At 39.2% G+C, this 24,452-nt stretch overlaps 1 long non-coding RNA gene and 1 pseudogene across 2 annotated transcripts in view; one reads left to right on the plus strand and one right to left on the minus strand.

The window, feature by feature from the left end:
• The window catches only part of LOC307189614, a 289,369-nt gene that overhangs the window by 141,423 nt on the left and 123,494 nt on the right, over positions 1-24,452 (minus strand). The gene's annotated exons all lie outside the window — the stretch shown is intronic.
• The window catches only part of LOC307189554 (putative monooxygenase p33MONOX), a 110,217-nt pseudogene continuing 91,343 nt past the window's right edge, over positions 5,579-24,452 (plus strand). Inside the window, exon 1 of the transcript in view lies at positions 5,579-5,688. The product of the transcript in view is annotated as a putative monooxygenase p33MONOX (transcript). The remainder of the gene's footprint in view (positions 5,689-24,452) is intronic.

Raw genomic sequence — 24,452 nt, forward strand, 5'->3', positions numbered from 1 at the left:
ATTTCGAGAGACAAAGTTTGTAACCCAAGATGTCTTACATGTTTTTGGTGTATGTATTACCCTCCCTCTTAAAAGAAAAATATTTCATACAAAACAAAATTCATTTATCTGCTATTTTAAAGAGACATCTAAAAAGACTCAAAAATGACATGCATAAGTGTATTTTAAAAACTGAAAATATAAAGGAAGCAAGAATCAAAATATTATCAAAGTATAATTCACATCAGAAATCATTAAACAGAACCAAGACAGCTATTTTTCTTGGCCATGGTTTCATTCTACAGAGGAGGAATTGCTGCCCTAAACCTTTATGAACCAAATATATTATGTATTAAAGCAAACAAAATAAAAACAGGCATACAAATACAAGTAGAAGTTGAAAGAAACATACTAGAAATGGTAGATCAACAATTTTTTTTTTAATCTTTCTTAGATCAAAGTAGGAAAGAAAGAAAGGCAGGCTACAGCGCATCCAATAATACACGATGATTTTACATTCTTTGCCTCCTGCAGAACAAGACAGGCTTTAAGCTGTAGGGAGAGGAAATACTATCTTTCTTTGAGACTTGAGCAGTGGGGTCTATGCTTTGAAGGTGGTAGATTTATGTAAATGGTTTCCTGAGTGGTGGGTCTAAAATTGAGGCTGAGATTTCACATGTGGTCTGATATATGATCTACACAGAAATCAACTGTATCTTGTAAACCAGATAACTTCAATTTCTTGGGTTCTCTGTATTTATGTCCCTGTTAGTAACATCTATTCTTATATAAACATTCCATTCTTGTTTCAGTTGTACTATAGGGAAGCTGAGGAGGATCGAGAATCTTCCCTGATATCTCTAGCAATTAGAACAATATCTGGTGTAGAGTAAGTGCTCAATAAATATTTATTGAATGAACAAATGTCTGTGTGTGAAGCCAGAATGAACCAGGGTCTTTTTCTCTAACTTCCAATCCTTAGACTAGCACGATGGGGAGGAGGAGAGGCAGTGAATATCGGCACAAAATTCAGGCAAGAACCAGATAGATACGGTCCAGCTACCATTTCCCCAGTGGTGAATTTAATCTTCATGGCCACCCTTGGAGGCTCTGAGCTGTATTTTATTCACAAAGGTAGCCATTCCCTTGCAGCATCATTCTAGGGAAGAGCTTATACTGGAAGTATGGGGGCGGGGAGGGTACCTATAAGTCAAATACTCAAATAACCTCCTGCAAGTGGGGCTTAAGACCAGACTCATGCATAATAATCACAACCCCTGTGTGTGTCTTCCCAGCTGCTCCACAACGCTCTGGAATCATGTGCTTCTGGGCATGTGCAAAAAGATTAACGTAATACTTTTCTCAAATAGGTTAAGGCTATTCAGCCTTTAGGACCTGTGTGGCACAAGGAAGCTGAGAGGTACCCAGAAAAGGAACGGGCAGTAGAGGAGCAAAGGCTAGAGGCCCAGAAATAGATTCTTGCTGCTGAGACAGACGAGACTGTGACAGCGGAAACAATACCTGTATGGGGAGGTCCCCCAGCCACAGAGGAGTCTTTAGCAAGGAACTTGGGCACACCCACTTCTCCTGACAGGGCAACTGCCCAGAGGCTGTGCCTAAACAAATGAAGGCAGCAAGAACCACTATAATAAGATCAGAAGAGATGCTCAACATCACTAATCATTAGAGAAATGCAAATCAAAACTAAAATGAGGTTATCACCTCACACCAGTCAGAATGGCCATCATCAAAAAATCTACACACAATAAATGAGGGAGAGGGTGTGGAGAAAAGGGAACCCTCTTGTACTGTTGGTGTGAATGTAAATGGATCCAGCCACTGTGGAGAACAGTATGGAGGTTCCTTAAAAAACTAAAAATAGAACTACCATATGATGCTGCAATCCCACTACTGGGCATATACCCTGAGAAAACCACAATTCAAAAATAGACATGTACCACAATGTTCATTGCAGCTCTATTTACAATAGCCAGGTCATGGAAACAACTTAAATGTCCATCAACAGAGGAATGGATAAAGATGTGGCACATGTATACAATGGAATATTACTCAGCCATAAAAAGAAACGAAATTGGGTCATTTGTAGAGACGTGGACGGATCTAGAGACTGTCATACAGAGTGAAGTAAGTCAGAAAGAGAAAAACAAATACCGTATATTAATGCATATATGTGGAATTTAGAAAAATGGTACAGATGAACCAGTTTGCAGGGCAGAAATAGAGACACAGATGTAGAGAAAAAGTGTATGGATACCAAAGAGGAAAGGATGGGGTGGTGGGAGGAATTGGGAAATTGGGTTTGACACATATACACTATTGATACTATGTATAAAATAGATAACTAATGAGAACATGCTGTATAGCACAGGGAACTCTACTCAATGCACTGTGGTGACTTAAATGGGAAGGAAATCCAAAAAAGAGGAGACATATGTATATGTATAGCTAATTAATTTTGCCATACAGTAGAAACTAACACAACATTGTAAAGCAACTATACTCCAATAAAAATTAATTTAAAAAAAAAAAAGAAAAACAGAATTCCACCCTTTCCTCTTCAGCCAAAAGTCAGAAACAGGCAAACACAAAGCAGTAGCTGGGATTTGAGGCCAACCGGGGGAGAGAGGGTGGGGTGTCAACGTGAATTGTGTGATGAATCTCAAGCTTCAGGGCCCCAGGAGACAGAAGCAGGAGACCCTGAAGCAGATGCCCTGGCAATACAGGCCATGTAGTCCAATAAGTGAAACAGTGGGAGGGAGGAGGGATGGGTATTTCAGGACACTAACCAGGAAATACAAGCCATTAATATTGCTGGAGAGGAGACATCGGAAGGCTGCAATTATGAACATTTTGTGAGAATTCTGGGAGATTTGAGTGTACCAAAGAGTCCTTTGCTCTGAGAAGGAGAAGCAGTGGTGGTGTTTGGTTTTATGAGTCCAGTGAGCTATGATGTAGGAGGACATGGGAGGTGGGCAGGGTACACTCTTCTGGGATCCCGTATTTTTCAGGGCAAAAAAATCCTGCCAAGAGAAGCTAAGTCAGTTCTGGACTCTTCACTTCCCATGCATTTCCATTACTGTATTCAGGTTATGTTGAAAAAAAATTCCAAAGGGAAAGCAGCAAAACCACGGGTTTTTGTAATTAGTGCAGCAAAGTAGCCAGGTTTTTAATATTAATGAGCATTGTTTGATGTCTGTATACCTGAGTAAAAGCACACTTGTTAAAAAAATTTTGAAACTATTGTGGGCTTATAATGAATATTTAATCATCAAATGTAATAGTATATTTAGCATTCAAATATTCTATTTTTAATTGGAAAGGTACACAATAAAATCTTGCCATTAACTAACTGAATAGTGGGATCGGGAGCTGCAATGGATGGGGAGAGAATTTTGCTATTCATTTTGTACTCTTCAACTTTTGTACTCTCCTACTTAAGTATTTTTGAACAATGTGCTTGTGCAATTAAAATAGTAGTTAGATAATACTATTATAGTCTAGGCTAGTTCTAGAAATTATGATGAGAAAATAAAGTGAGAAAATTTTGATTTTGGAGTTCCATTGTCACGAACACCTTTTGCTCCATGCTTTTCATCCCCCATCAGAATCTTTCTCCTGCACATTAGAATAATGGTAAGAGTTTAAATCATAAAATTTTGATTCAATAGTAATTAAAGCCTTACGCTAAAGGAATTTAAAACAGATGTTGGGACTTGTCCTGCTTTCCGTGTTTTAGGAAAACAATAGATGTAATAACAGAAGCGATCCTTTCCTGGCCTCCTCTAGCTGTCAAAACCCTAGACTGTGCACCCGACCTCTCAATGTCTTTCATAATTAAATTATTGAAAAGAAGAATTTTTTTGTGTGTGTGTGTGTGTGAAAAGAAGAATTTTTTCCCTTTTAAAACCAAGTATAATTAGGCTCATGGTACTTTCATTGCAGCAATCTCTTGGTTATGATCCAGAGGAATATGTAAGAAGCTAGAGGTGTAGGTATTGGATTGAATAAGTTGCACAGAAATAATGAGCTGGAAACAGTTGGTGCTGCTACCCAGGGAACAGAACAGGCCAGCCCACTTTCACAGTGAGCCTCCAGCAATGAACGAGTCTTGGTTTTTACCCAGCTGTATCTGGAGAACTGTTTCACTCTGGAGAGTCCATTGAGGTGGCTGGGTGTGGCAAATATTTAATAATCCGCTCTGCAAAAAGCAGAAAAGACAGAAAGGAAGGGATGGAGGAAGGAAATTCTGATTTGTAGCATTTCCCCATTTTCCTGGCCAATTACAGGCTACCCTCAGGTCACCGAACCTGGAGTTGGGAAGAGACGTTCAACATGGGCTCTCCCAAGACACGCCAAATCAACTCTAGCACACCACTAACCTGTTTCAACTTTCAGGTGCCTGCTGAGAGGCTGAGGATTCACTTTGCAACATTATCTCCCTCCAGTGACTTATGGGCTTCTGTGGGCCATGAAGAGTGGTGCTTTTTTTTTTTTAATAAAATCTCCCCATTCCATAGTAAAAAGCCGAGATCTACTTCCTAATGAGGTATTATTTTTGGAATCAAGCAAGAGAGCTCTGACCATTGGCTTATTATTTGCAGTATTGCTCTGGAAACCCATTATCAAAGGAGCAATAGGCATATGGAAAGGAAAAGATATTACTTTGGCTCAGAGCAAACAATATAACAGTGACACCAAACTGAAGGAAATAGGGTAGAGGATTCTGTGCGTCAGTTGGTAGGTAATGAGAGCCTGAACTCCTAAAGGAGAAGAAACCCACAGCAGAGCCCTGCATTAGCATATGCCAATTTATCTCAGGTTCTAATGTAGGCAGAGAGGCTTCTAAATGAGTAATTGCTGACGGGGCAACTGTGGGAGCCATCTCTCGAAGAGATCAATTTTATTATTTTTTTCCCCAGGCCACTGCAAATATGAGCTTAATAATCCTTTCGATGGGTACTGCGTTATCATAAAATAATCTAAATGCTACTAAGTGCTATTTAAAATGATTTCCAGACACCAGTAGGCTCAAGGAAATGGCGATTCAGCTGCGAAAGTATCGCTAATACAGTATGAAAGAAGGTACAGCAATCAGGTCACATTGCTGGGGTCAAAATCCTCCATGATTCTTTTTGCTTCCATCTTCGACCCCCATCCAGTTTTTGGAACTCTGACTCACTTCTTACTTATTTCATCTTTTTTCAGATTCCTGCCCACACCCTGCCCAGACCTGCACTGTGGTATGAAAAAGATGTTGTCTGCCACTTATTCTCAGTTGTGAGGTGCTGCAGAGCTGCTGAGAAGGGGAAATCAGAGATGGAAGGCAGCCTTCCCTGAAACCCCAAAGAGGAAGCAGCTAGGCTGAGAAGAATGAAAGGTCTGGGCAATGCATTTTGTTCATCATACCTCCCACCTGACTTTGTGTGATCTGATAGTATGTAGTACTATGGAAGGGGAGGTTAGAGGGAATCCAGAGGTGAAAATATCCATGGCTCTACTGTAATTGGGAGACAAAAGTTTCAGAAGTTCAAGTGCATGATCTAATCATGTGCTGCCCAAGTGAAATCTACAAGAGGATATGCTTAATATCTCCAGTACCAGCACTGTAGTACAGGGGTTCCCCAAACCCCAGGCCACGGACGGGTACTGGTCCGTGGGCCTGATAGGAACTGGGCCTTACAGCAGGAGGTGAGTGGCAGGTGAGCGAGCGAAGCTTCATCTGTATTTACAGCCACTCCCCATCACTCGCATTACAGCCTAAGCTCCGCCTCCTGTCAGATCAGCACAGCATTAGATTCTCATAGGAGCGCGACCCCTACTGTGAACTGCACGTGCGAGGGATCTAGGTTGCACGCTCCGTATGAGAATCTAATGCCTGATGATCAAAGGTGGAGCTGAGGGGTGATGGTAGCACTGGGGAGCGGCTGCAAATACACATTATCATTAGCAGAGAGGTTTGACTGCCCAGAGACCATAATAAATCAATTGCTTGCAGACTCATATCAAAACCCTATCAGTGAGTGGCAAGTGAAAATTAAGCTGCATCTGGTGGCAGGCTTTATAGTGGGAAGTGAGTTCATGTACTTCAGTTGTACAGCTGCATCTTGTGGCAGGCTTTAAGTCAGAATCTGACACTTATTTTAGTCTGCATGTGGCCTGCCCATTATTTTATTTACCACTTCTGTCCGCACCTCATTCCCACACTGCGCACTTGTCTTGGTTTTCGTAAGCTCACAAGCTAACCCTTGCCAAAATGAGTAAAAAACAAATGTTGCTGGAGAGCTTCTTTGAAAAGGGGGAAAGACCCAATGATGAGATGGCAGAAGACTCTAAGACCGCCAACAAAAAGAAAGCTGCATTTAAAAGAAAATACCAAGAGTCCTACTTAAATTACAGGTTCATTGCAACAGTTGATTCACATTCTCAAAGCCTGCTTTGTATAATATGTGGCAACTGGCTATCCAACCAAGCCCTGAAAACTTCAAACCTGCTTCGCCACATGGAGAGTAAGCACCCTGCATTAAAAGACAAGCCTTTGGGGTTTTTCAAAAGAAAAAAACGTGAACACGAAGAACAGAAGCAATTATTGAAGGCCACCGCTTCATCAAATGTGTCTGCACTGAGCATCATTCTTAGTGGCTAACTGCATTGCTAAAGCTAAGTAAGAAGCCCTTTACTCTTGGTGAAGAGTTGATCCTGCCTGCTGCTAAGGACATCTGTCATGAGCTTTTAGGAGAGGCTGCAGTTCAAAAGGTGGCACGTGTTCCTTTTTTGGCTAGCATCATAACTAGACGAATTGATGAAATAGCAGAGGATATTGAGGCGCAATTGTCAGACAGGATTAATGAGTCACTGTGGTACGCAATCCAGGTTGACGAGTCCACCAATGTTGACAACAAGGCAACAATGCTTGTTTTTCTGTGATATATTTTTCAAGATGATGTGCATTACGATATGTTATGTGCACTTTTGTTGCCAACCAACACCACAGCTGCAGACCTATTCAAGTCTTTGAATGATTACATATCAGGAAAACTGAATTGGTCATTTTGTGTCGGTATATGCAGGATGGAGCGGCTGCCATGACTGGATGGCTTTCTGGTTTCACTCCTCGGGTCAAAGAGGTCGCTTCTGAATGTCAGTCTACACACTGTGTCATCCACAGAGAAATGCTGGCTAGCCGAAAAATGTCACCTGAACTTAGCAGTGTTTTGCAGGATGTGATTAAAATTATCAACCATGTTAAAGTACATGCCCTTAACTCACGTCTGTTCGCGCAGCTCTGTGAGGAGATGGACGCAGAGCACACACGTCTTCTCTTATACACAGGAGTGAGACGGCTTCTAGAGGTAGATCACTGGCCAGAGTTTTTGAGTTATGAGAGCCACTCCAGAGATTTCTTTTAGAAAAACAGTCACCACTGGCAGCACATTTCAGTGACACAGAATGGGTCGCAAAACTTGCTTACTTGTGTGACATATTCAACTTGCTCAGTGAACTCAATCTGTCGTTTCAGGGGAGAACGACAACTGTGTTCAGGTTGGTAGATAAAGTGGCTGCATTCAAAGCCAAACTGGAATTATGGGGGCAACGAGTGAACATTAGGATTTTTGACATGTTTCAAACATTAGAGATTTAGAAGGAGACTGAGCCAGGGCCTTCCTTCTCCCAGCTGGTGCATGATTACCTATCTCAGCTTTCAAAAGAGTTTGAGCATTACTTCCCAACCACAAAAAACCCCTGAGCTGGGAAGGAATGGATCTGCGACCCATCTGTGAACAAGCCAGGTGAATCAACTTTGTCCATGCTAGAAGAGGATCAACTGCTTGAGATTGCAAATGACGGTGGCCATAAAAGTATGTGTGAGACAACTTCAAATCTCCATAGGTTCTGGATTAAAGTCAAGGCGGAATATCCTGAGATTGCCACAGAAGCACTGAAAAGCCTGCTTCCATTTCCAACATCCTATCTTTGTGAAGCAGGGTTTTTTGCAGTGACAACAAACACTCCAAAACGAGATTATGAAAACAAACACACAAACAAACAAAACGAGATTACGGAGTAGACTGGATTTAAGCAACACACTTCAGGTGTCACTGTCTCCCATCACCCCCAGATGGGACCATGTAGTTGCAGGAAAAGAAGCTCAGAGCTCCCACTGATTCTGCATTATGGTAAGTTGTATAATTATTTCATTATATATTACAATGTAATAATAATAGAAATAAAGCACACAATAAATGTAAGGCACTTGAATCGTCCAAAAACCATCCCCCGCCCCCAGTCCGTGGAAAAATTGTCTTCCACGAAACCAGTCCCTGGTGCCAAAAAGGTTGGGGTCCGCTGCTCTAGTACATCATTAACCTAGCTAACCAGCACCCTGGAAATCAAGAAAGTCATGCCAAGGAGAGGCCCGATGGCCCTCATGTTTTTCTATTAAGACACATAATAATGCAGAGGGGAGAGACACCTTTAGGATGAAATACCTAATTTCGGTGGCTTTTTTGGAAGGAAAATAATGGGACACTCTCAGCTCTTAATTTGTCTTTCTGTTTGTTTGGCTTTTTTTTTTTTTTTTTTTTTACTGGTAAAATATACATAACAAGAAATTCTTAATTGGTTTTTACAGAGCAGTTAAAATCCATTCTAAGAAATAGCCAGTAGCGCACTCCCACCCCCACCATGGGGAACAGAGGTGGGAAATTCAGAGCATCTTCTATCTCCATCTCCAGATTATAGCAACCGTGTCAAGAAATAGTAAAGGAGGGCTAGAAGCACAGGGACATTTACATCTCACAATGCTGACAGGCAGCCAGCTGGTGATGGTACCCTGGAGCAGCCATGCAGAGAGAAAACCACTGCAGAGCATGGGAGCTGGTGGGATCACAGGCTGCAGCACTCCTGGCAAGGATGCGAGAAGAACGGTGGATTTGCAGAACTGCAGATCTGCTGCTTTGGGTGTCAGTCACAGAGCTCTGCAAATAGTAGTGAATAAACTGGGATAAGAAGGAGGTTGTGTGGGTCCCTCCAACATACTCTTTCCATGTGACTTGACTGGAAATGAGGAATTAGCCAAAAAATGAGGTTTCAGGACCTGGATCTGCCATGCAGCTGAGGAGCCTTATGTGCACAAACAAAATCAGGGTTAATAGGAGGCAAGTTATCCCAAAGAAATACAGCAGCCTGTGTTTCTCCAGCAGGCACTCTGGTTGAGGATATCAAGTTTGCATCTTTATTTCCTGGAATGTTGTCAATCAACATCAAACAATCACCAAATAAAATCCGAGTCAAGTGGAACAGAGACCTCAGGTACAATGTGCTACAGACAAATGTGTCTGGCAGAAGATTAATGGAGCAGCATAAAATTCATTCAAGTCATCACACCAGGATTTGAAAAGTCAAAATATTTTTCAGGTCACGGTGAGAATCCCCTGAAAGGTGATGAGGAATGGCTGGGATTAACCCAACACTACATGTCAGGGTTGAGGGAACAAAGCTACAATATAATCTGGGGACGATATTTTCCCTTAGGTGTGAGAAATAACATTAATTAGAATTTTTACTTGAGTTTTAGGTCATAATTCTAGGCATGGAAGATTTTTCTCCCCATCCCCACCCAGTAACATCTGAGGAATATGAAAAACACAGGTCAGTAGCAATTTAACTTGTTGATCACACCTGGTGTGGTCAATGACCTGGGGAAATGGGTCCTCTCAAACCCTGTGAGAGTAAAACTGGGTACAGTCCTTCTGGAAGGTAATTGGGTAACATGCGCTTTGACCTACACATTCCATTTCTAAAAATTTTTGCCAAATACACAAAGACATATGTACACTGCTGTCATTGTACCATTGTTTAAAAGAGCAAAACACCAGAAATAAGCTAAATGTCTTTCCATAGAGAATGGTTAGATAAATTGTGGTAGAGCCATACAATAAGAATATTGTAGCCATCAAAAGATGAGCAAATCTTTTTCTGGCCCATGTGTAATGTGTCCATGATATACTAAGTGGAAAAGACAAGAGGCAAAGCAGAATAGTATAATCCCAGTTGTGTTAAACAAAAGAATAAGCACATGTAAGTTGACATTTGCACAGAAAATTACAGGAAGGCTTATGCAAACACCTGCTAAGCATGCTTATGTTTAGGAAGGTAGTTGCTTCTGGTGGCTCCAGGTGGCCCTTGGCTTGTGACTATAAAACTCCAGTCTCTGCCTCTGTCTTCACATGGGCTTGTCCTCCTCTGTGTTTGTGTCTTCTCTTCTGACTCTTATAAGGACACTTGTCATTGGATTTAGGGACCACCTGGATAAATCCAGGATGATCTCATTTTGAGATCCTTAACTTAATTAACTCATCTGTAAAGATCATTTTTTCTAAATAGGGTCATATTCACAGGCTCCAGTGGTCAGGGCATGGGTATATTTTGGGAGGGGGGCACCATTTCATTTACTACATCAAGTTACTAGTATTTTAAGACATAAATACTCCAGGAAGTATAGCCATGTTAAGCTCACTAGAAAGTATCTACCATTCTTTATTTCAATTTATCTCACAGTTGTTTTCTTCCTAAGTACAGACTGAGGGCTGCGGTGGGGAATGATTATTGATGAGGATTTAGGGACAGGGAGGGATTCTTTTGGAGGAAAAAAAAAAAAGTCCTAAGGTCAGAGCAGCCTGGGTAGGTGGCTCTGAAAGGTCAGAGCCTAACTAGAAAGCAGAGGGGCAGGGGAAGGCAGTTAGCACAGAAGGAGCAGTAGAAAGGGGGCTGGAGGCGAATGGAATGGTTCTGGAAGCAGCCAACTCACCGTCATGGCCTGCCTGGGTGGGATTTTAGTGGCTTTCACGCAGCTAGAGTTACTGAAGCCTATTTTTGGATTGGAAGGGAAGAAGGGAGAGAAGATGAACATCGCCATCTTGTTCTTCTGGTTTCAGGTCACTTCACCTGTGGGAGATGGGCTGGAAGCCCCAGAACCCACAACAACCATAGCACCAGGCTCTCTGCAGAGGGTGGAACAGTCACAGCTGGGAGCTGCTCGGATGCTGCCGTTCTGGTTGATTTCTCCTGCACCCACTCTAGAGGGGAGGGGCTGGAAGTAATGGGGAGTCCTTTAATAACCCCAGAAATATTCTCTAGGGAGGAGAGAAGGATTATAACTCCCATCGGGAGACTCTGCACAGGCTCTCTCCTACTTCTTACAGCAAGTGTGGAGCACACAGGCTTGGCCAAGCCAGTCCAGGACCGAGGCCAATGGGAATTCCCTCCACCAGCGTTCTCACAAGGAGCAGGGGTGCTTATAGGCTGAGAAAGCCTTTTTTTCCCCAGACCCTGTGCCATCTAGTGCCAAAGAACATACCCCACACCTTCTCCCAGAGCTGTGCCCCCCTGCACCCCCTTCACCAGCATTTACGCACTCCCAACATATTCTCTTTGAGGGAGCCCAGACTCCAGTTCTTGCATCTATGTTATTTTGTTTCCCTGGCACTAGGGAAGGGATGTTTCAGAGAGAATGGGCAGAAAGTGAGCTAGATGGGAAGAAACAAACAAAAAAAACTTCAGAAAGGATTCACTAGGGCTGACTTGGGAATCATAGAAATCAAGTTTGCAGCGATTGGAGGCTCTTGGGAGCTTTCCCAGGTAATAGAGGTCTCTTCCTCCCCAAAGTTCTTAAGCTGCAAAAGATGGCTAACTCCTTGGTGTCAGAGCAGCAGTACATCTGGAAAGGCTAAGAATGAGACCCTAGAGATGCCTTTAAGCTTCTCCCTATATAACAGTTCCCCCAGAAAGTTGGAGGCAACTAGGAGGCAAGAGACACTCAGCTGAAGGCTGGTCTTCCCTTAAGACTTAAAAGAGGAGGACACCATACATTCCTGAGTCACTTGTGAAGTAGAACACAATTGTCTTTGGAACTCAATTTTCGTTGTACTCATCTCTCACTGCCACTTGATAGCTCCCCATTCCCCACTCTGGGCACCTACTATTCCCTTTAGTTCTCTGTATTAGTTTACTAGGGTTGCCAGAACAGAGTACCACAAACTGGGTGGCTTGAAACAACAGAAACTTATTTTCTTATAGTTCTGAAGATGTCCAAAATCAAGATGTCAGAAGACCATGCTCCCTTTGAAACCTGTAGAGGAGATTCCTTCCTACTTCTGGTGGTTTACTGGCACTCTTTGGCATTCCTTGGCTTGCAGTTACAATGTCTGCCTCCTTCAATCTCTGCCTTGGTCCTTCCATGGCATTCTCCTCTCATGCATCTTGTGATATTTCTTTAATCAGAACTCCCCAGTAGCAGAAAAAGCACCAAAGCAAGAGAGTCAGGGCACTGAGTGTCATTCTACTCCTACCACACTGAGTAGCTGAGTGACTTGTACAAACTCACTGACTCATTTTTTATCATCTAGGAAATAAAAAGGATTTCTCATGTTCATCCAACTATCACATTCTAGAGGACTCTAACTTTTTACTTTTACCCTTTTGATCAGTGTTAAATTTTTATGTCGTATTAATTTTACAATAATTTCTTTTAAAGTGGGAAAAAATAGGTCAATTTCTGCTAGCAGTTGCATATTAGTAAAGGCAAGTATTCTGGAATGCAGTAGTGCAAGTGGTCTTCCAGATTTTTCCAGAGGAAGATCTACCTTTGAACTCCCCTGATTCTTAAAGCCATGGGGATGCTGACAAGGGAAGCAGAGACCCTGTGAGGTAGAGTTTTTGAAAGCAGGAAGGAGTGAGCCCACACTTGCTAGCCATTCAGTCTCCCACCAGTGTGCTCCAAAGGGTGTGGGAAGGCGAGTGTGAACAACAGTTTATGTTGCCTGCTTGGGTAACCTCACAGTTTAACAACGTTGGGTTTGACTGGCCACCATGCAAGTGAAGGGGCAGGTGGTAATGGAAGAGCTTAAACCTCAAAAGCACAGTCTTTGGAGTCTGGTGGTGTAGATTCAAATTTGAGCTCTGCTACTGACTAGCTTAGCAATGCAACCTTGGGGAGGTCACCTAACCATCCTAAGCTGCCTCCGGTTCCCCATTTATAAAGTAGAGGTAATAATCCTATCAGAGTATTGTCCTGAGGATTAAATAAAATGTTTAAAGCACTTAGCATGGCACCAGGCACATACTAAGTGCTCATTAGATGGCAGTTTTATCATTATTTCTGCTCCCAATTTCATTTCTACTTGGCTGTCATAGTTAATGTGAGTTGTTTCCAAGCTATTAAAAAGCAATACATTTTTTTTTAAAAAAGCAATAGAAGTAGTAATACCAAAGTCATGACACAAAATAATGTTTCACTAAATAGATACTGAATTTCACTTGGATTTAGTTCAACAGAGAATCATATAATTTTAAACCTACATGGAGTTTTAAAATCTTCTGTTATTTCTTAGATGCAAAACCAAGGCCCCGAATAACTTGCCAAGATCACATAACTTGTTAGAGGCAGAGGTGAAGCTAGAAGCCATAGCCCCTAGCTTCTTTCCTGGAGTTTTGTCTGGTACAGTATAAATTCTGATTTCCAGGAGAAAACAAATGAGAAGAGGAAAACAGAAGCATTATTTGCAATACCGGATGTTAGAGAAAATTCTAATCCTACTAAATCCCTACTGTGACTAGAGGGTTAGCATATTGAATAAAAACTTGATCTATACTGACCCATTGGCTTCTACCAGAAAAAAGGTATGAAAAAAGGGAAACAATAAAGATACGAGTCCTCTCTCTCTCTCTGCCTCTCTCTCCCTCTCTGTCTCTCTCTCTCCCTCTCTGTCTCTCTCTCTCCCGCCCCCCTTTCTTTCATCTTCCCGATTAGTTTCATGAGGCTACTGGCCATGACTTAATCAGGACTGCCAAATTATAGCTGCAAAATGATTTGTCAACAAAACCATTAATTGTCCTAAATGAAATGAATAATAAATTATTGGACTCCATGATGAAATGGTAAGGACATGAACCTCATAAATAGTGTGTGTGCCTTGAGCAGTGAGGCCATGTCAACTTCTTAAACATACAAGAAGGTAGTAAGAATACAATATTAGTGCTTAATTGATAATGTTGGAAGATTAAAGCTTCCCTAGGGGTGTGAAGGGAAAACGCCAGCATTTGTGAGGGCTTGTATTATAGTCTCCTGCTGGAAATTATTGACATCAATACCATATAAATCTGAATTCTCATACTGAGTTCATAATGCGTTTTCTGGTTACCACATACTGATTATATTATGGTATAGTGGGTAAAACTTCAAACAAGAATTGTTGAGACCTGAATTTTGATCCCAGGCCTTCAGTGACTTTCTTGTTTCATAATTATAGGTAATTTGATTTTTTCGACAAAGATTCCTAATCAGTAAAACAGAATAATTTCCTGCAAAAGGATATATAGATAGATGTAAAACTTTATAAGGATTCTGTGTATATATACATGCACTGAACACACACATATATATATATATATATATATATATATATATATATATATAAATAACATCCTCAATTGCTAGGATTAGATTTTCTGTAAATTTCAGAAATATGAGAATTTTAGTTTAGGACCTAAGATCTTATGTGTCTAAAATGTCTAAAAAATGACATTTTATGTGTCTCTGGTAGGCAGAATTTTAAGAAAGCCCCAATAGTCTCACTGCCTGATGTACACACCCTGTATGATCTCTTCCACTTGAGTGTGGGCAGGATCTGGGAACAGAATGAGATATCCATCCCATAATTAGGTTATGTGACATGGCAAAGGTGAAAAGATTCTAAAGATTAATTAAAATCCTAAGTCAGTTGACTTTTAATTAATCAAAAGAAAGCTTATCCTGAGTGGGCCCGACTTAATCAGATGAGCCATTTAAAAGAGGGTCTAGAGGTCAGATGGAAGAAACAGTGACTCTTTCCAAGACACCATGAGTTCTACAGCTGCAAGAAAATGAATTCTGCCAACAACCAGAGCTGGAAGAGGATTCAAGCCACAGATGAGACCCCCAGCCCCAGCCAACATGTAGATTACAGCTTTGTGAGATCTTTGAACAGAGGACCCAGCTAAGACTGCCTGAACTCCTGATCTATGAAATCAGATAATAAAGGTATGTTGTTTTAAGCCTTCACATTTGTGATAATTTGTTATGCAACAGTCAAAAATGGATATAGTGTCTTAATTTAGTTAGTGGGACTGTGTATAATGTCTCTGTCTGTATTAGTTTCCTATGGCTGCTATAACAAACTGCCACAGATTTAGTGGTTTAAACCACAACAAATATATCTCTTAGTGTTCTGGAGGTCAGAAGTCCAAAATCAGTTTCCCTGGGCTAAGATTAAGTGTCAACAGGACTGCTTTTTTCTGAATTTTCTGAGGGGAGAATTCATTTTCTTGCTTTCTTCAGCTTCTTGCATTCCTTTGCTATGATCCCCTTCTTCTATCTTCAAAGGGCATCCTTCCAATCTCTGTTTCCATCATCACATCACCTTCTCTGACTCTGATTCATCCTGTGTCCCTCATAAGGATTACGTTGATTACATCAGGCCAACTAGGTAATCTAGGATAATCTTCCCACCTCAATCCTAACAATCATATCTTCAACGTCCCTTTTGCCCCATAAAGTAACAGTCACAGGTTCTGAGAATTAGGATGTAGACAAATTTGAGGGGGGCATTATTCATCTAACCACAATCCACCTTCTGGTCCCCAATGGTTCATGTCCATCTCACATGCAAAACACATCTACTCCATCCTAGCCCAAGTCTTACCCGTTGCACTGTTGTTTTACTCTGAGATGACTTCGAGATGACGGTGAGGCATTGTTGATGGTAGTGATGGCAATGGTTAGAAACTCTGGACCCTATACCTCTTTTAATGAATATAACTCCAATTTCTCAAGGTCAGTGTGCTTGAGGCATTAGTAAGCTTGTTGGCCATGAAACATATTTGTCCAGGCATCCTGAGAGTACTCTCTCCATCTTTTCGTAAAAAGCATAAAGTGTGGACTAAGCAGTCTTGTTCTGAAGATTTATTTGTAACTCCTTAGTTGCCACAAATCATTAGTATCTTGTTCTGTGGATTTATCCAAACTTTCCTAATGCTCTTGCATAAAGTAGAAACTTTAAGTATCAGGCCTTTCTAATTTGATCTCCATGAGAAGCTTTGCCTCTCTGTTATTCTTTGCAAAGTAGTGGATGCTTTAGCAGTTCACAGGAATGCTGCACTGTGCCAAAACACACTTACTCTCTAAGCTGAATATGCTGCCTGAGGTTGCGTTGGTTCATTTACAAACTCAATCAAATGTACGATGATGGCTCCCTGAAAATATCATCAAAAGAACCTGTCAACAGACAAAGCTGAGTTTATTCTTACCATGCTAAAAGTAACATTTATAGTACAAATACTTGTGTAAGTGCCACCCACTGTCTTGACAGAATTCTAATGCCTCTCAGAGGGCAGAGGGCAAAATTAGGATATTTATGGAGTTTTAGAGTCTGGTTTAAGGCAAGTTTTTCAATGTGGTAGCTTGATTAGGATTGGGTAAGAATCGTGATTCAAAAGTTTAGCATTGGAGGACACAACAAGGCAAAGGTAGAGAGACAAGTGCTCAAAGAATCTTGGAGAGGAAGCAGTTGTTTCAGTTGTTTGATGCTACCTACTGAAAATTGGTGAATTTAATGTTTATTTAAATGGTTTTTAAAGGAAGTTTCTGAAATGAAAAATAAGGTTATTTGTAACTTCTATCTTCCTAGGCAAGATTTTCCTGGAATAATGAAGTAATATTGAGTAAGACAGTGGCATAATAACGTTATGTTAATGTGGACAGTAAGCTGTGTGGGTATAGATGGCTTTGGTTTTCACAACATATATATTTTAAGCACATACTACGAAATAGTGGAAATATAATGGTGAACAAAAGGGGCTAAAAGTCTACTAAAGGGGGTAGAGAAGTAAAGAGTCAAAAATGAAAAACTTCTATTATTTACAACATGGATGAATTGTACAATTATAATGTTCACTGAAAACAAAAGAACAAAATAATGCATACAGCATAATTCCATTTTCATAAATGTAAAAAAATAAGATAACTGAATTGTATTCTTTAGGTATGCATATGTAGGTGGTAAAACTATAAAGGAAAGAAAAGAAATTATTACTGTAGAAATCAGAATAATTATTACTTCAGAAGGGAGAGAGAGGATTGTGATCTGGAAGGAATGCACGGGTAGTTTTGGGGTGCCACTGCTATTTTTGCTTTTGGCGTCAAATCCAAAAAATCATTGCAAAGGCTGACGTGAAGAAGTTTACCCACTATATTTTCTCCTGGGAGTTTTATGGTTTCAGGTCTTATGTTCAAGTCTTTTATTTTGAGTTGATTTTTGTATATGATATGAAATAGTGGTCCACTTTCATTCTTTTACATGTGGCTGTCCAATTTTCCCAACACCATTTATTAAAAAGACTATCCTTCCCCTATTGTATATTCTTGGCTCCTTAGTCATCAATTGATATAGATGTGTGGGTTTTTTTCTGAGCTCTCTATTCTCTTCCACTGATATCTGTGTCTGTTTTATGCCAAACAATATTGCTTTAATTCCTATAGCTTTGTAATATAGCTTGAAATCAGAAGGTGTAATGCTTCCAACTATATTCTTCTTTCTCAAAATTGCTTTGGCTATTTGGGGTCTTTTGTGATTCCATGTAAGTTTTAGGATTGTGTTTTCTATTTCTGTGAAAAACACCATTGGGATTTTCATAGGATTACATTGAACCTGTACATTGCTTTTCTGTAGATCACTTCGGGCATATGGAAATTTTAACAACAATAAGTCTTCCAATCCATGAGCACAGAATATCTTTCCATTTATTTGTGCCTTCCTCAATTTCTTTCCACAAATTTTGATAAGTTATATTTTCATTTAGTTCAAAATGTTTAAATTTCAGCAACTGACAAAGGATTAATCTCCAAAATTAACAAGCAGCTCATGCAGCTCAATATCAAAAAAACAAACAACGCAATCCAAAAATGGGCTGAAGACCAAAATAGACATTTCTCCAAAGAAGATATACAGGTCACCAACAAACACATGAAAGGATGCTCAACATCACTAATCATTAGAGAAATGCAAATCAAAACTACAATGAGGTATCACCTGACACCAGTTAGAATGGCCATCATCCAAAAATCTACAAACAAGAAATGCTGGAGAGGGTGTGAAGAAAAGGGAACCTTCTTGCACTGTTGGTGGGAATGTAAACTGATACAGCCACTATGGAGAACAGTATGGAGGTTCCTTAAAAAACTAAAAATAGAACTACCGTATGATGCAGCAATCCCAGTACTGGGCATATACCCTGAGAAAACCATTATTCAAAAAGAGTCATGTACCACAATGTTCACTGCAGCTCTATTTACAATAGCCAGGACATGGAAGCAACCTAAGTGTCCATCAACAGATGAATGGATAAAGAAGATGTGACATGTATATACAATGGAATATTATTCAGGCACAAAAAGAAACGAAATTGAGTTATTTGTAGTGAGGTGGATGGACCTAGAGACTGTCATACAGAGTTAGGTAAGTCAGAAAGAGAAAAACAAATACCATATGCTAACACATATATATGGAATCTAGGAAAAAAAAAAAAAAGTTCTGAAGAACCTAGGGGCAGGACAGGAATAAAGACCCAGACATAGAGAATAGACTAGAGGACACGGGGAGGGGGAAGGGTAAGCTGGGATGAAGCGAGAGAGTGGCATGGACATATATACACTACCAAATGTAAAATCGATAGCTAGTGGGAAGCAGCCATATAGCACAGGGAGATCAGCTTGGTCCTTTGTGACCACCTAGACGGGTGGGATAGGGAGGGTGGGAGGGAGACGCAAGAGGGAGGAGATATGGGGATATATGTATATGTATGGCTGATTCACTTACTAATACACCATTGTAAAGCAATTATACTCCAATAAAGATATTAAAAAATGAAATGTTTTAATTTCTCTTGAGATTTCTTCTTTGCCCTATGTGTTATTTAAAAGTGTGTTGTTTAATATCCATGTATTTTGGGATTTTCCAGTTATCTTTCTGTTATTGATTTCGAATTTAATTTCATTGTGATCTGAGAGCAGACATTGTATGATTTCTATTCTTTAAATTTGTTAAAGTATGTTTTATGGCCCAGAATGTGATCTGTTTTGGTGAATGTTCCATGTGAGCTCAAGAAGAATGTGTATTCTGCCTTTGTTGAGTGAGGTAGTCTATAGATGCTAATTATATCCAGTTGATTGATGGGGTTATTGAGTTCAACCTGTCATTACTGAGTTTCTGCCTGGTGGACCTGTCCATTTCTGATAGAGGGGTGCTGATGTCTCTAACTATGATAGTAGATCAATCTATTTCTCCTTACAATTCTGTTAGGTGTTGCCTCATGTAGTTTGATGTTCCATTGTTAGGTACATACACATTAAAGATTGTTATGTCTTCTTGGAGAATTGACTCTTTGTTATCATTATGTAATTCCCTTCTTTATCTCTGATAATGTTCCTTGCTCTGAAGTCGGCTCTGCCTGTAATTAATACAGCTATTCCTGTTTTCTTTTGATTAGTGGCAGCATGGTGTATTTTTCTCCATCCATTTACTTTTAATCTGTTTGTCTTTATATTTAAAGTGATTTTTCTTGTAGACAACATATAGTCGAATCTTGCTTTTTGATCCACTCTCACAATCCATACCTTTTAATTGGTGTATTTAGACCATTGACATTCAAAGTGATTGCTTATATAGTTGGATTATTGTCTACCATGTCTGTTACTGTTTTCTATTTGTTGCTCTTGTTGTCTTTTCCTATTTTTGTTTTCCATTCTTTTTCTGCCTTTCATGATTTTAATTAAGAATTTTATTTGATTCATCCTCTTTTTTTAGCATATCAATTATATTTCTATTTTTTACTTTTTTTTTAGTGGTTGCCCTAGAATTTGCAATATACAATTACAACTAATTCAAGTCCACTTTCAAATAACACTGTATCACTTCACAGGAAGTGTTAGTACCTTATAAAAATAAAATAATATTAATTCCTTCCTCTGTCTCTTGCACCATTGCTGTTATTCATTTCATACACACACACTATATATATATATGTAATCAAATACGTTGTTGCTATTATTATTTTCAGCAAACTATTATTTGCTAGATCAATTAAGAAAAATAAAAGTTTTTATTTTACTTACATTATTCCTTCTTCAAGATCTGAGTTTACGATGTATATGAATTTCCTTCTCTATAAAGAATATTTTAAAACATTTCTTGTAAGGTAGGTCTATTGGTAACAAATTCCCTCAATTTTGTTTGTCTGAGCAAGTCTTTATTTCTCTTTCACTTCTGAAAGGTAATTGTGCAGGGTACAGAATTCTGTGATTTCACTCTCAACACTAAATATTTCATTCTATCTCTTCTTGCTTGCCTGGTTTCTGAGTTGAAGGCAGATGTAATTCTTTGTTTCTTTAAGGTGAGGGTTTTTCCCCCTTCTTGCTCCTTTCAGGATTTTTTTCTTTGACTTTCTGTGGTTGAAAATGAGATGCCTAGGTGTACGTGTTTTGGCATCTATCCTGCTTGGTATTCTCTGAGCTTCCTGGATCTGTGGATTGTTGTGTTACATTAATTTGGGGAAATTCCTGGTCAATATTGTTTCACATATTTCTTCTGTTCCTTTCTCTCTTTTCCTTCTGGTATTCCCATTACACAGATGGTACATCTTTTGTATGTAGTTGACCCACAGTCCTTGGATATTCTGTCTTGTTTTTTTCAGTCTTTATTCTCTTCACTTTGTAGTTTTAAAGGTTTCTATTGATCTATCCTCCAGCTCAGGGATACTTTCTTCACCCATGTCCAGTCTAGAATAAGCCAGTCAAAGGAATTCTTTATTTTGGTTACAATATTTTGAATCTCTAGGAATTATTTTTGCTTTTTCTTAGGATTTCCATCTCTCAGCTTGCATTGTCCATCTGTTCTTGCATGGTATCTACTTTATCCATTACAGCCCTTAGCATATTAATCATAATTGTTTTAAGTTTCTGATCTGATAGGTCCAATATCCCTGACATGTCTGGTTCCTGATTCTTGCTCTTTCTCTTCATATTGTGTTTTTTGCTTTTTAGTATGCCTTGTAATTTTTTTCTTGATAGTTGGACATGACATACTGGCAAAAGGAACTCCTGTAAATAGGTCTTTAGTAAAGTGGTGGTATGGTGTGGGAGAGGGGAAGAATTTTATAATCCTATGATTAGGTCTTAGTCTTTTAGTGAGCCTATGCCTCTGGACTGTGAACTTCACAAGTGTTTCTCAGTTTTTTCTCCCCTCTTAGGTGTCACAGGATGGCTAGAATGTGCCAGAGTTGAATATTTTCTTTCTCCCATGTAGAAGGCTAATATTGACTGGAGTTGGGCATTTCCCTTCCGCAGGTCAGTTAGGCTCTGATAATACCTCAGTATGTTAGGATCTAGCCAACTAGCTTCTCCTGAGGGCAGGTCTTAAGAAATATGCTCTGACATATATCAAAATGGTTACTTTTCCACTCCCCCTGTCAGAAGCCGGAGATTTTTCTCAATATTTATTATGAGAACCTGGTTTGAGTTCCTGGTGGTAAATCTTACAAAAGCATGGGGCACCCCCAATTATTAGATCACTCTGAAGTTTTTAACTCTCAGCATTGTGCACACTAAGCTTCCAGTGAGTTGTCAATTACATTTTAGTTTTTTCTGCCCTGGGAGTTGTTCCTGAGCAGTTTCCACTTAAGTAGTTTCCAATCAGGTGGTTTCCATGCATGAGTCTCTACTCCAATAAATTGTGACTCCCTGTATTCCCCTGTCTGTCTCTCCAATCTTGGGCACAGGGGTCTGTTTTTATCTCCCCTCTCTGATGGATCCAAGAAGAGTTGTTGATTTTTCAGTCTGTTTATCTTTTTACTTGTTGTTAGAATGGAGTGGTGACTTTCAAATTCCTTATATGAAGAATCGGAAAGTGGAAGACCCACAATCTCAGCTCCTTTTAAAGGATACTTAGATATGAGAATTTTTCAAGAAAACTTTTGGATCTTGATAATTGGATTGGGAGCGTATCATTATGAAAGTGTCTGAAGAAGTGATCCAATGTAGCTTTGTAATATATTGTTTTCCCATAACATCTATGAACTAAGTATTTTGTTTTTAGAATCAGAATGAAGCAAATTCTAAGCAATTTGGGCTACAGTATTTTCAGAAGGAATTGGTCATCACCCATTTTTCTCTACCATATTTCTTCCACTTAGTTGCTCTAAACTTCTTATTTCAATTTTAAGGTTTTTTGTTTGTTTGTTTGTTGTTTGGAGTAATGACTCTTCTGTTGAGCATCAAATTAAGATGAAGTTACTTAATAAACATGTCAGAAACATTAGTTCTATGTCTATTTTTTTAATGCTTAACATTTCTTTTTGATAGTACAGTTACAAATAGTATTACAATTATTATAATATCGTGAAATGTCAAATGACATTTCATTTTGATAGCATGACTACCTACAGTATTTTTTCCTTTTTTTAAAGAGAGGCCTTAAGTTATTATTAAGATAACTGTTATTTACCTTACTTTCAGGATAACTTTTTATTTTGTTATAACTTTAAATATACAGAAAAGTTTCAAGACTAGCATAAAGAACTATTGTACACCCTTTATCAAGATTTGCCAATTGTTTACATATTTCCGCATTTGTTTTATCATTCTCTCCTTTTGCATATGTATATCAAGAATGAGTAGGATGCATCATGCCCTTTACCCCTGAACACTGAAGTGTAGATTTCTTAGATAAGGCCATTCTCTTAAATAATCATAGTTCAGTTACCAAAATCAGAAAATTTAACTTGATATGATATTAATCTACTGTCTATATTCGAATTTCATCAATCGTCCCAATAAAATCCTTTATATCTAATTTTTTTTGAAAATCAGGTCGAGGGTACAATCCAAGATTACACAGTGCATTTATTATAATGTCTCTTAAGTCTTCAGCCTGGAAGAGTTCCTAAGATTGTCTTTCTTGATCTTGACACTTTGGAAGAGTATAAGCCAACTATTCTGCACAATGTCCCTTATTTGGGGTTTGTCTATTTCATTACGATTAGGTTTGGCGTGTATTGAATACATTTTGGCAGTAATACCACAGAAGTGATAGCCTCATCTATTTTTTGTGTGTTGAAGTAGAGAATTATTCTGATTTATCTTGTCTACTCTAATGCTGAAACATCTTACTTATCCACATCTCAGTTATTAAGTCAACTAATTTGCCTGGAATATATTCAATAATCAAAAAGAAAGTTTTGCTTATTGGGCATATGTGCCATCAATGTTGCATCATCCATGTTTTTCAGATTTTTAGTGACTCTGATTGGACTCTCTTCTCTGAAGGGAGGAGAGGAGGAATATTGATGTTATTACATTTGGAAGTACTGTGACAGCCAAGTTTGTGCCAGTAGAAGAATCTCCTTGCCAAAGGGCTTAGACTATTAACTTCTGTATCTTGGCAGTGTCTTGGGTGAAGCAAGCTGTCCCAGGTAAAAATGTGAGTTCTAATGGTCATTTTGCAGAGTAGGTTCCAGGAGGTTAAACACCCCAGAAAAGTCAACATTTGAAGATGTGTTTATTGTAGTCTCTTTAAACAATTACATTAGCAGAAACTAAGAATAGTCTTCAAATACTTTCAAGTTCTAAGAATGCCCAAGCACAGACAACACAGGCACAAGAATATCAGCAAAATCTAAAAAGAAAAAGAAAAACCCTGCCTAGTTCAGAGGCTCTTCCTTTAGCCATGCAGGATAAGTGCTACATTGCCCAAAAAGCTGAGGATAAATACCTGAACTCTGGTGAGTGATCTTTATAGATTACTGATATATTTTTGTACATGTTATATTTAAAAAATATGGTTCATTTTAGATAATGTAATTTTAGTTATTTCTCAATGAACATTTTTGTTGTCATAATATCTAGAATTAAAGGATTGGGGTCAATTCTACTTAAGCCATCTAGTTGGGGTCAATTCTACTTAACCATTGTAATCAAAGCCTGGATGGCTAGAGTAGACTGAAGCAGGTAAGCAGCACCTGTTTAGAGTTGACAGATTTAACAAATAAGAATACAGGTAATGTCCAGTTAGATTTGAATTCAGATAAACAGCAAATGATTTTTGAGTATAAGTATGTCCCAAATATTGCACCATGAATATCATCTGTCAGCACTACTGTTAGAGAAAACTTATTCCAACCTGCTTTTTTCTGGTTGTTGGGCTACACATTAGAAGAGCAGATCCTCTTTTGAGCCCTTACTTAGCACCTTTTTGTTCTAATGGATCATTTGGTTTCAGAGCTTCTGGAGTATTAGTAATAACACTTTCTGACAGAGGGAGGATACTGTCAGAGGGAGCCCTGTAACATGGACAAAAAAGTGATTGCTT

Source organism: Stenella coeruleoalba, assembly GCF_951394435.1.
Source record: "Stenella coeruleoalba genome assembly, chromosome: 7".
In the NCBI taxonomy this organism is placed as follows: Eukaryota; Metazoa; Chordata; class Mammalia; order Artiodactyla; family Delphinidae; genus Stenella; species Stenella coeruleoalba.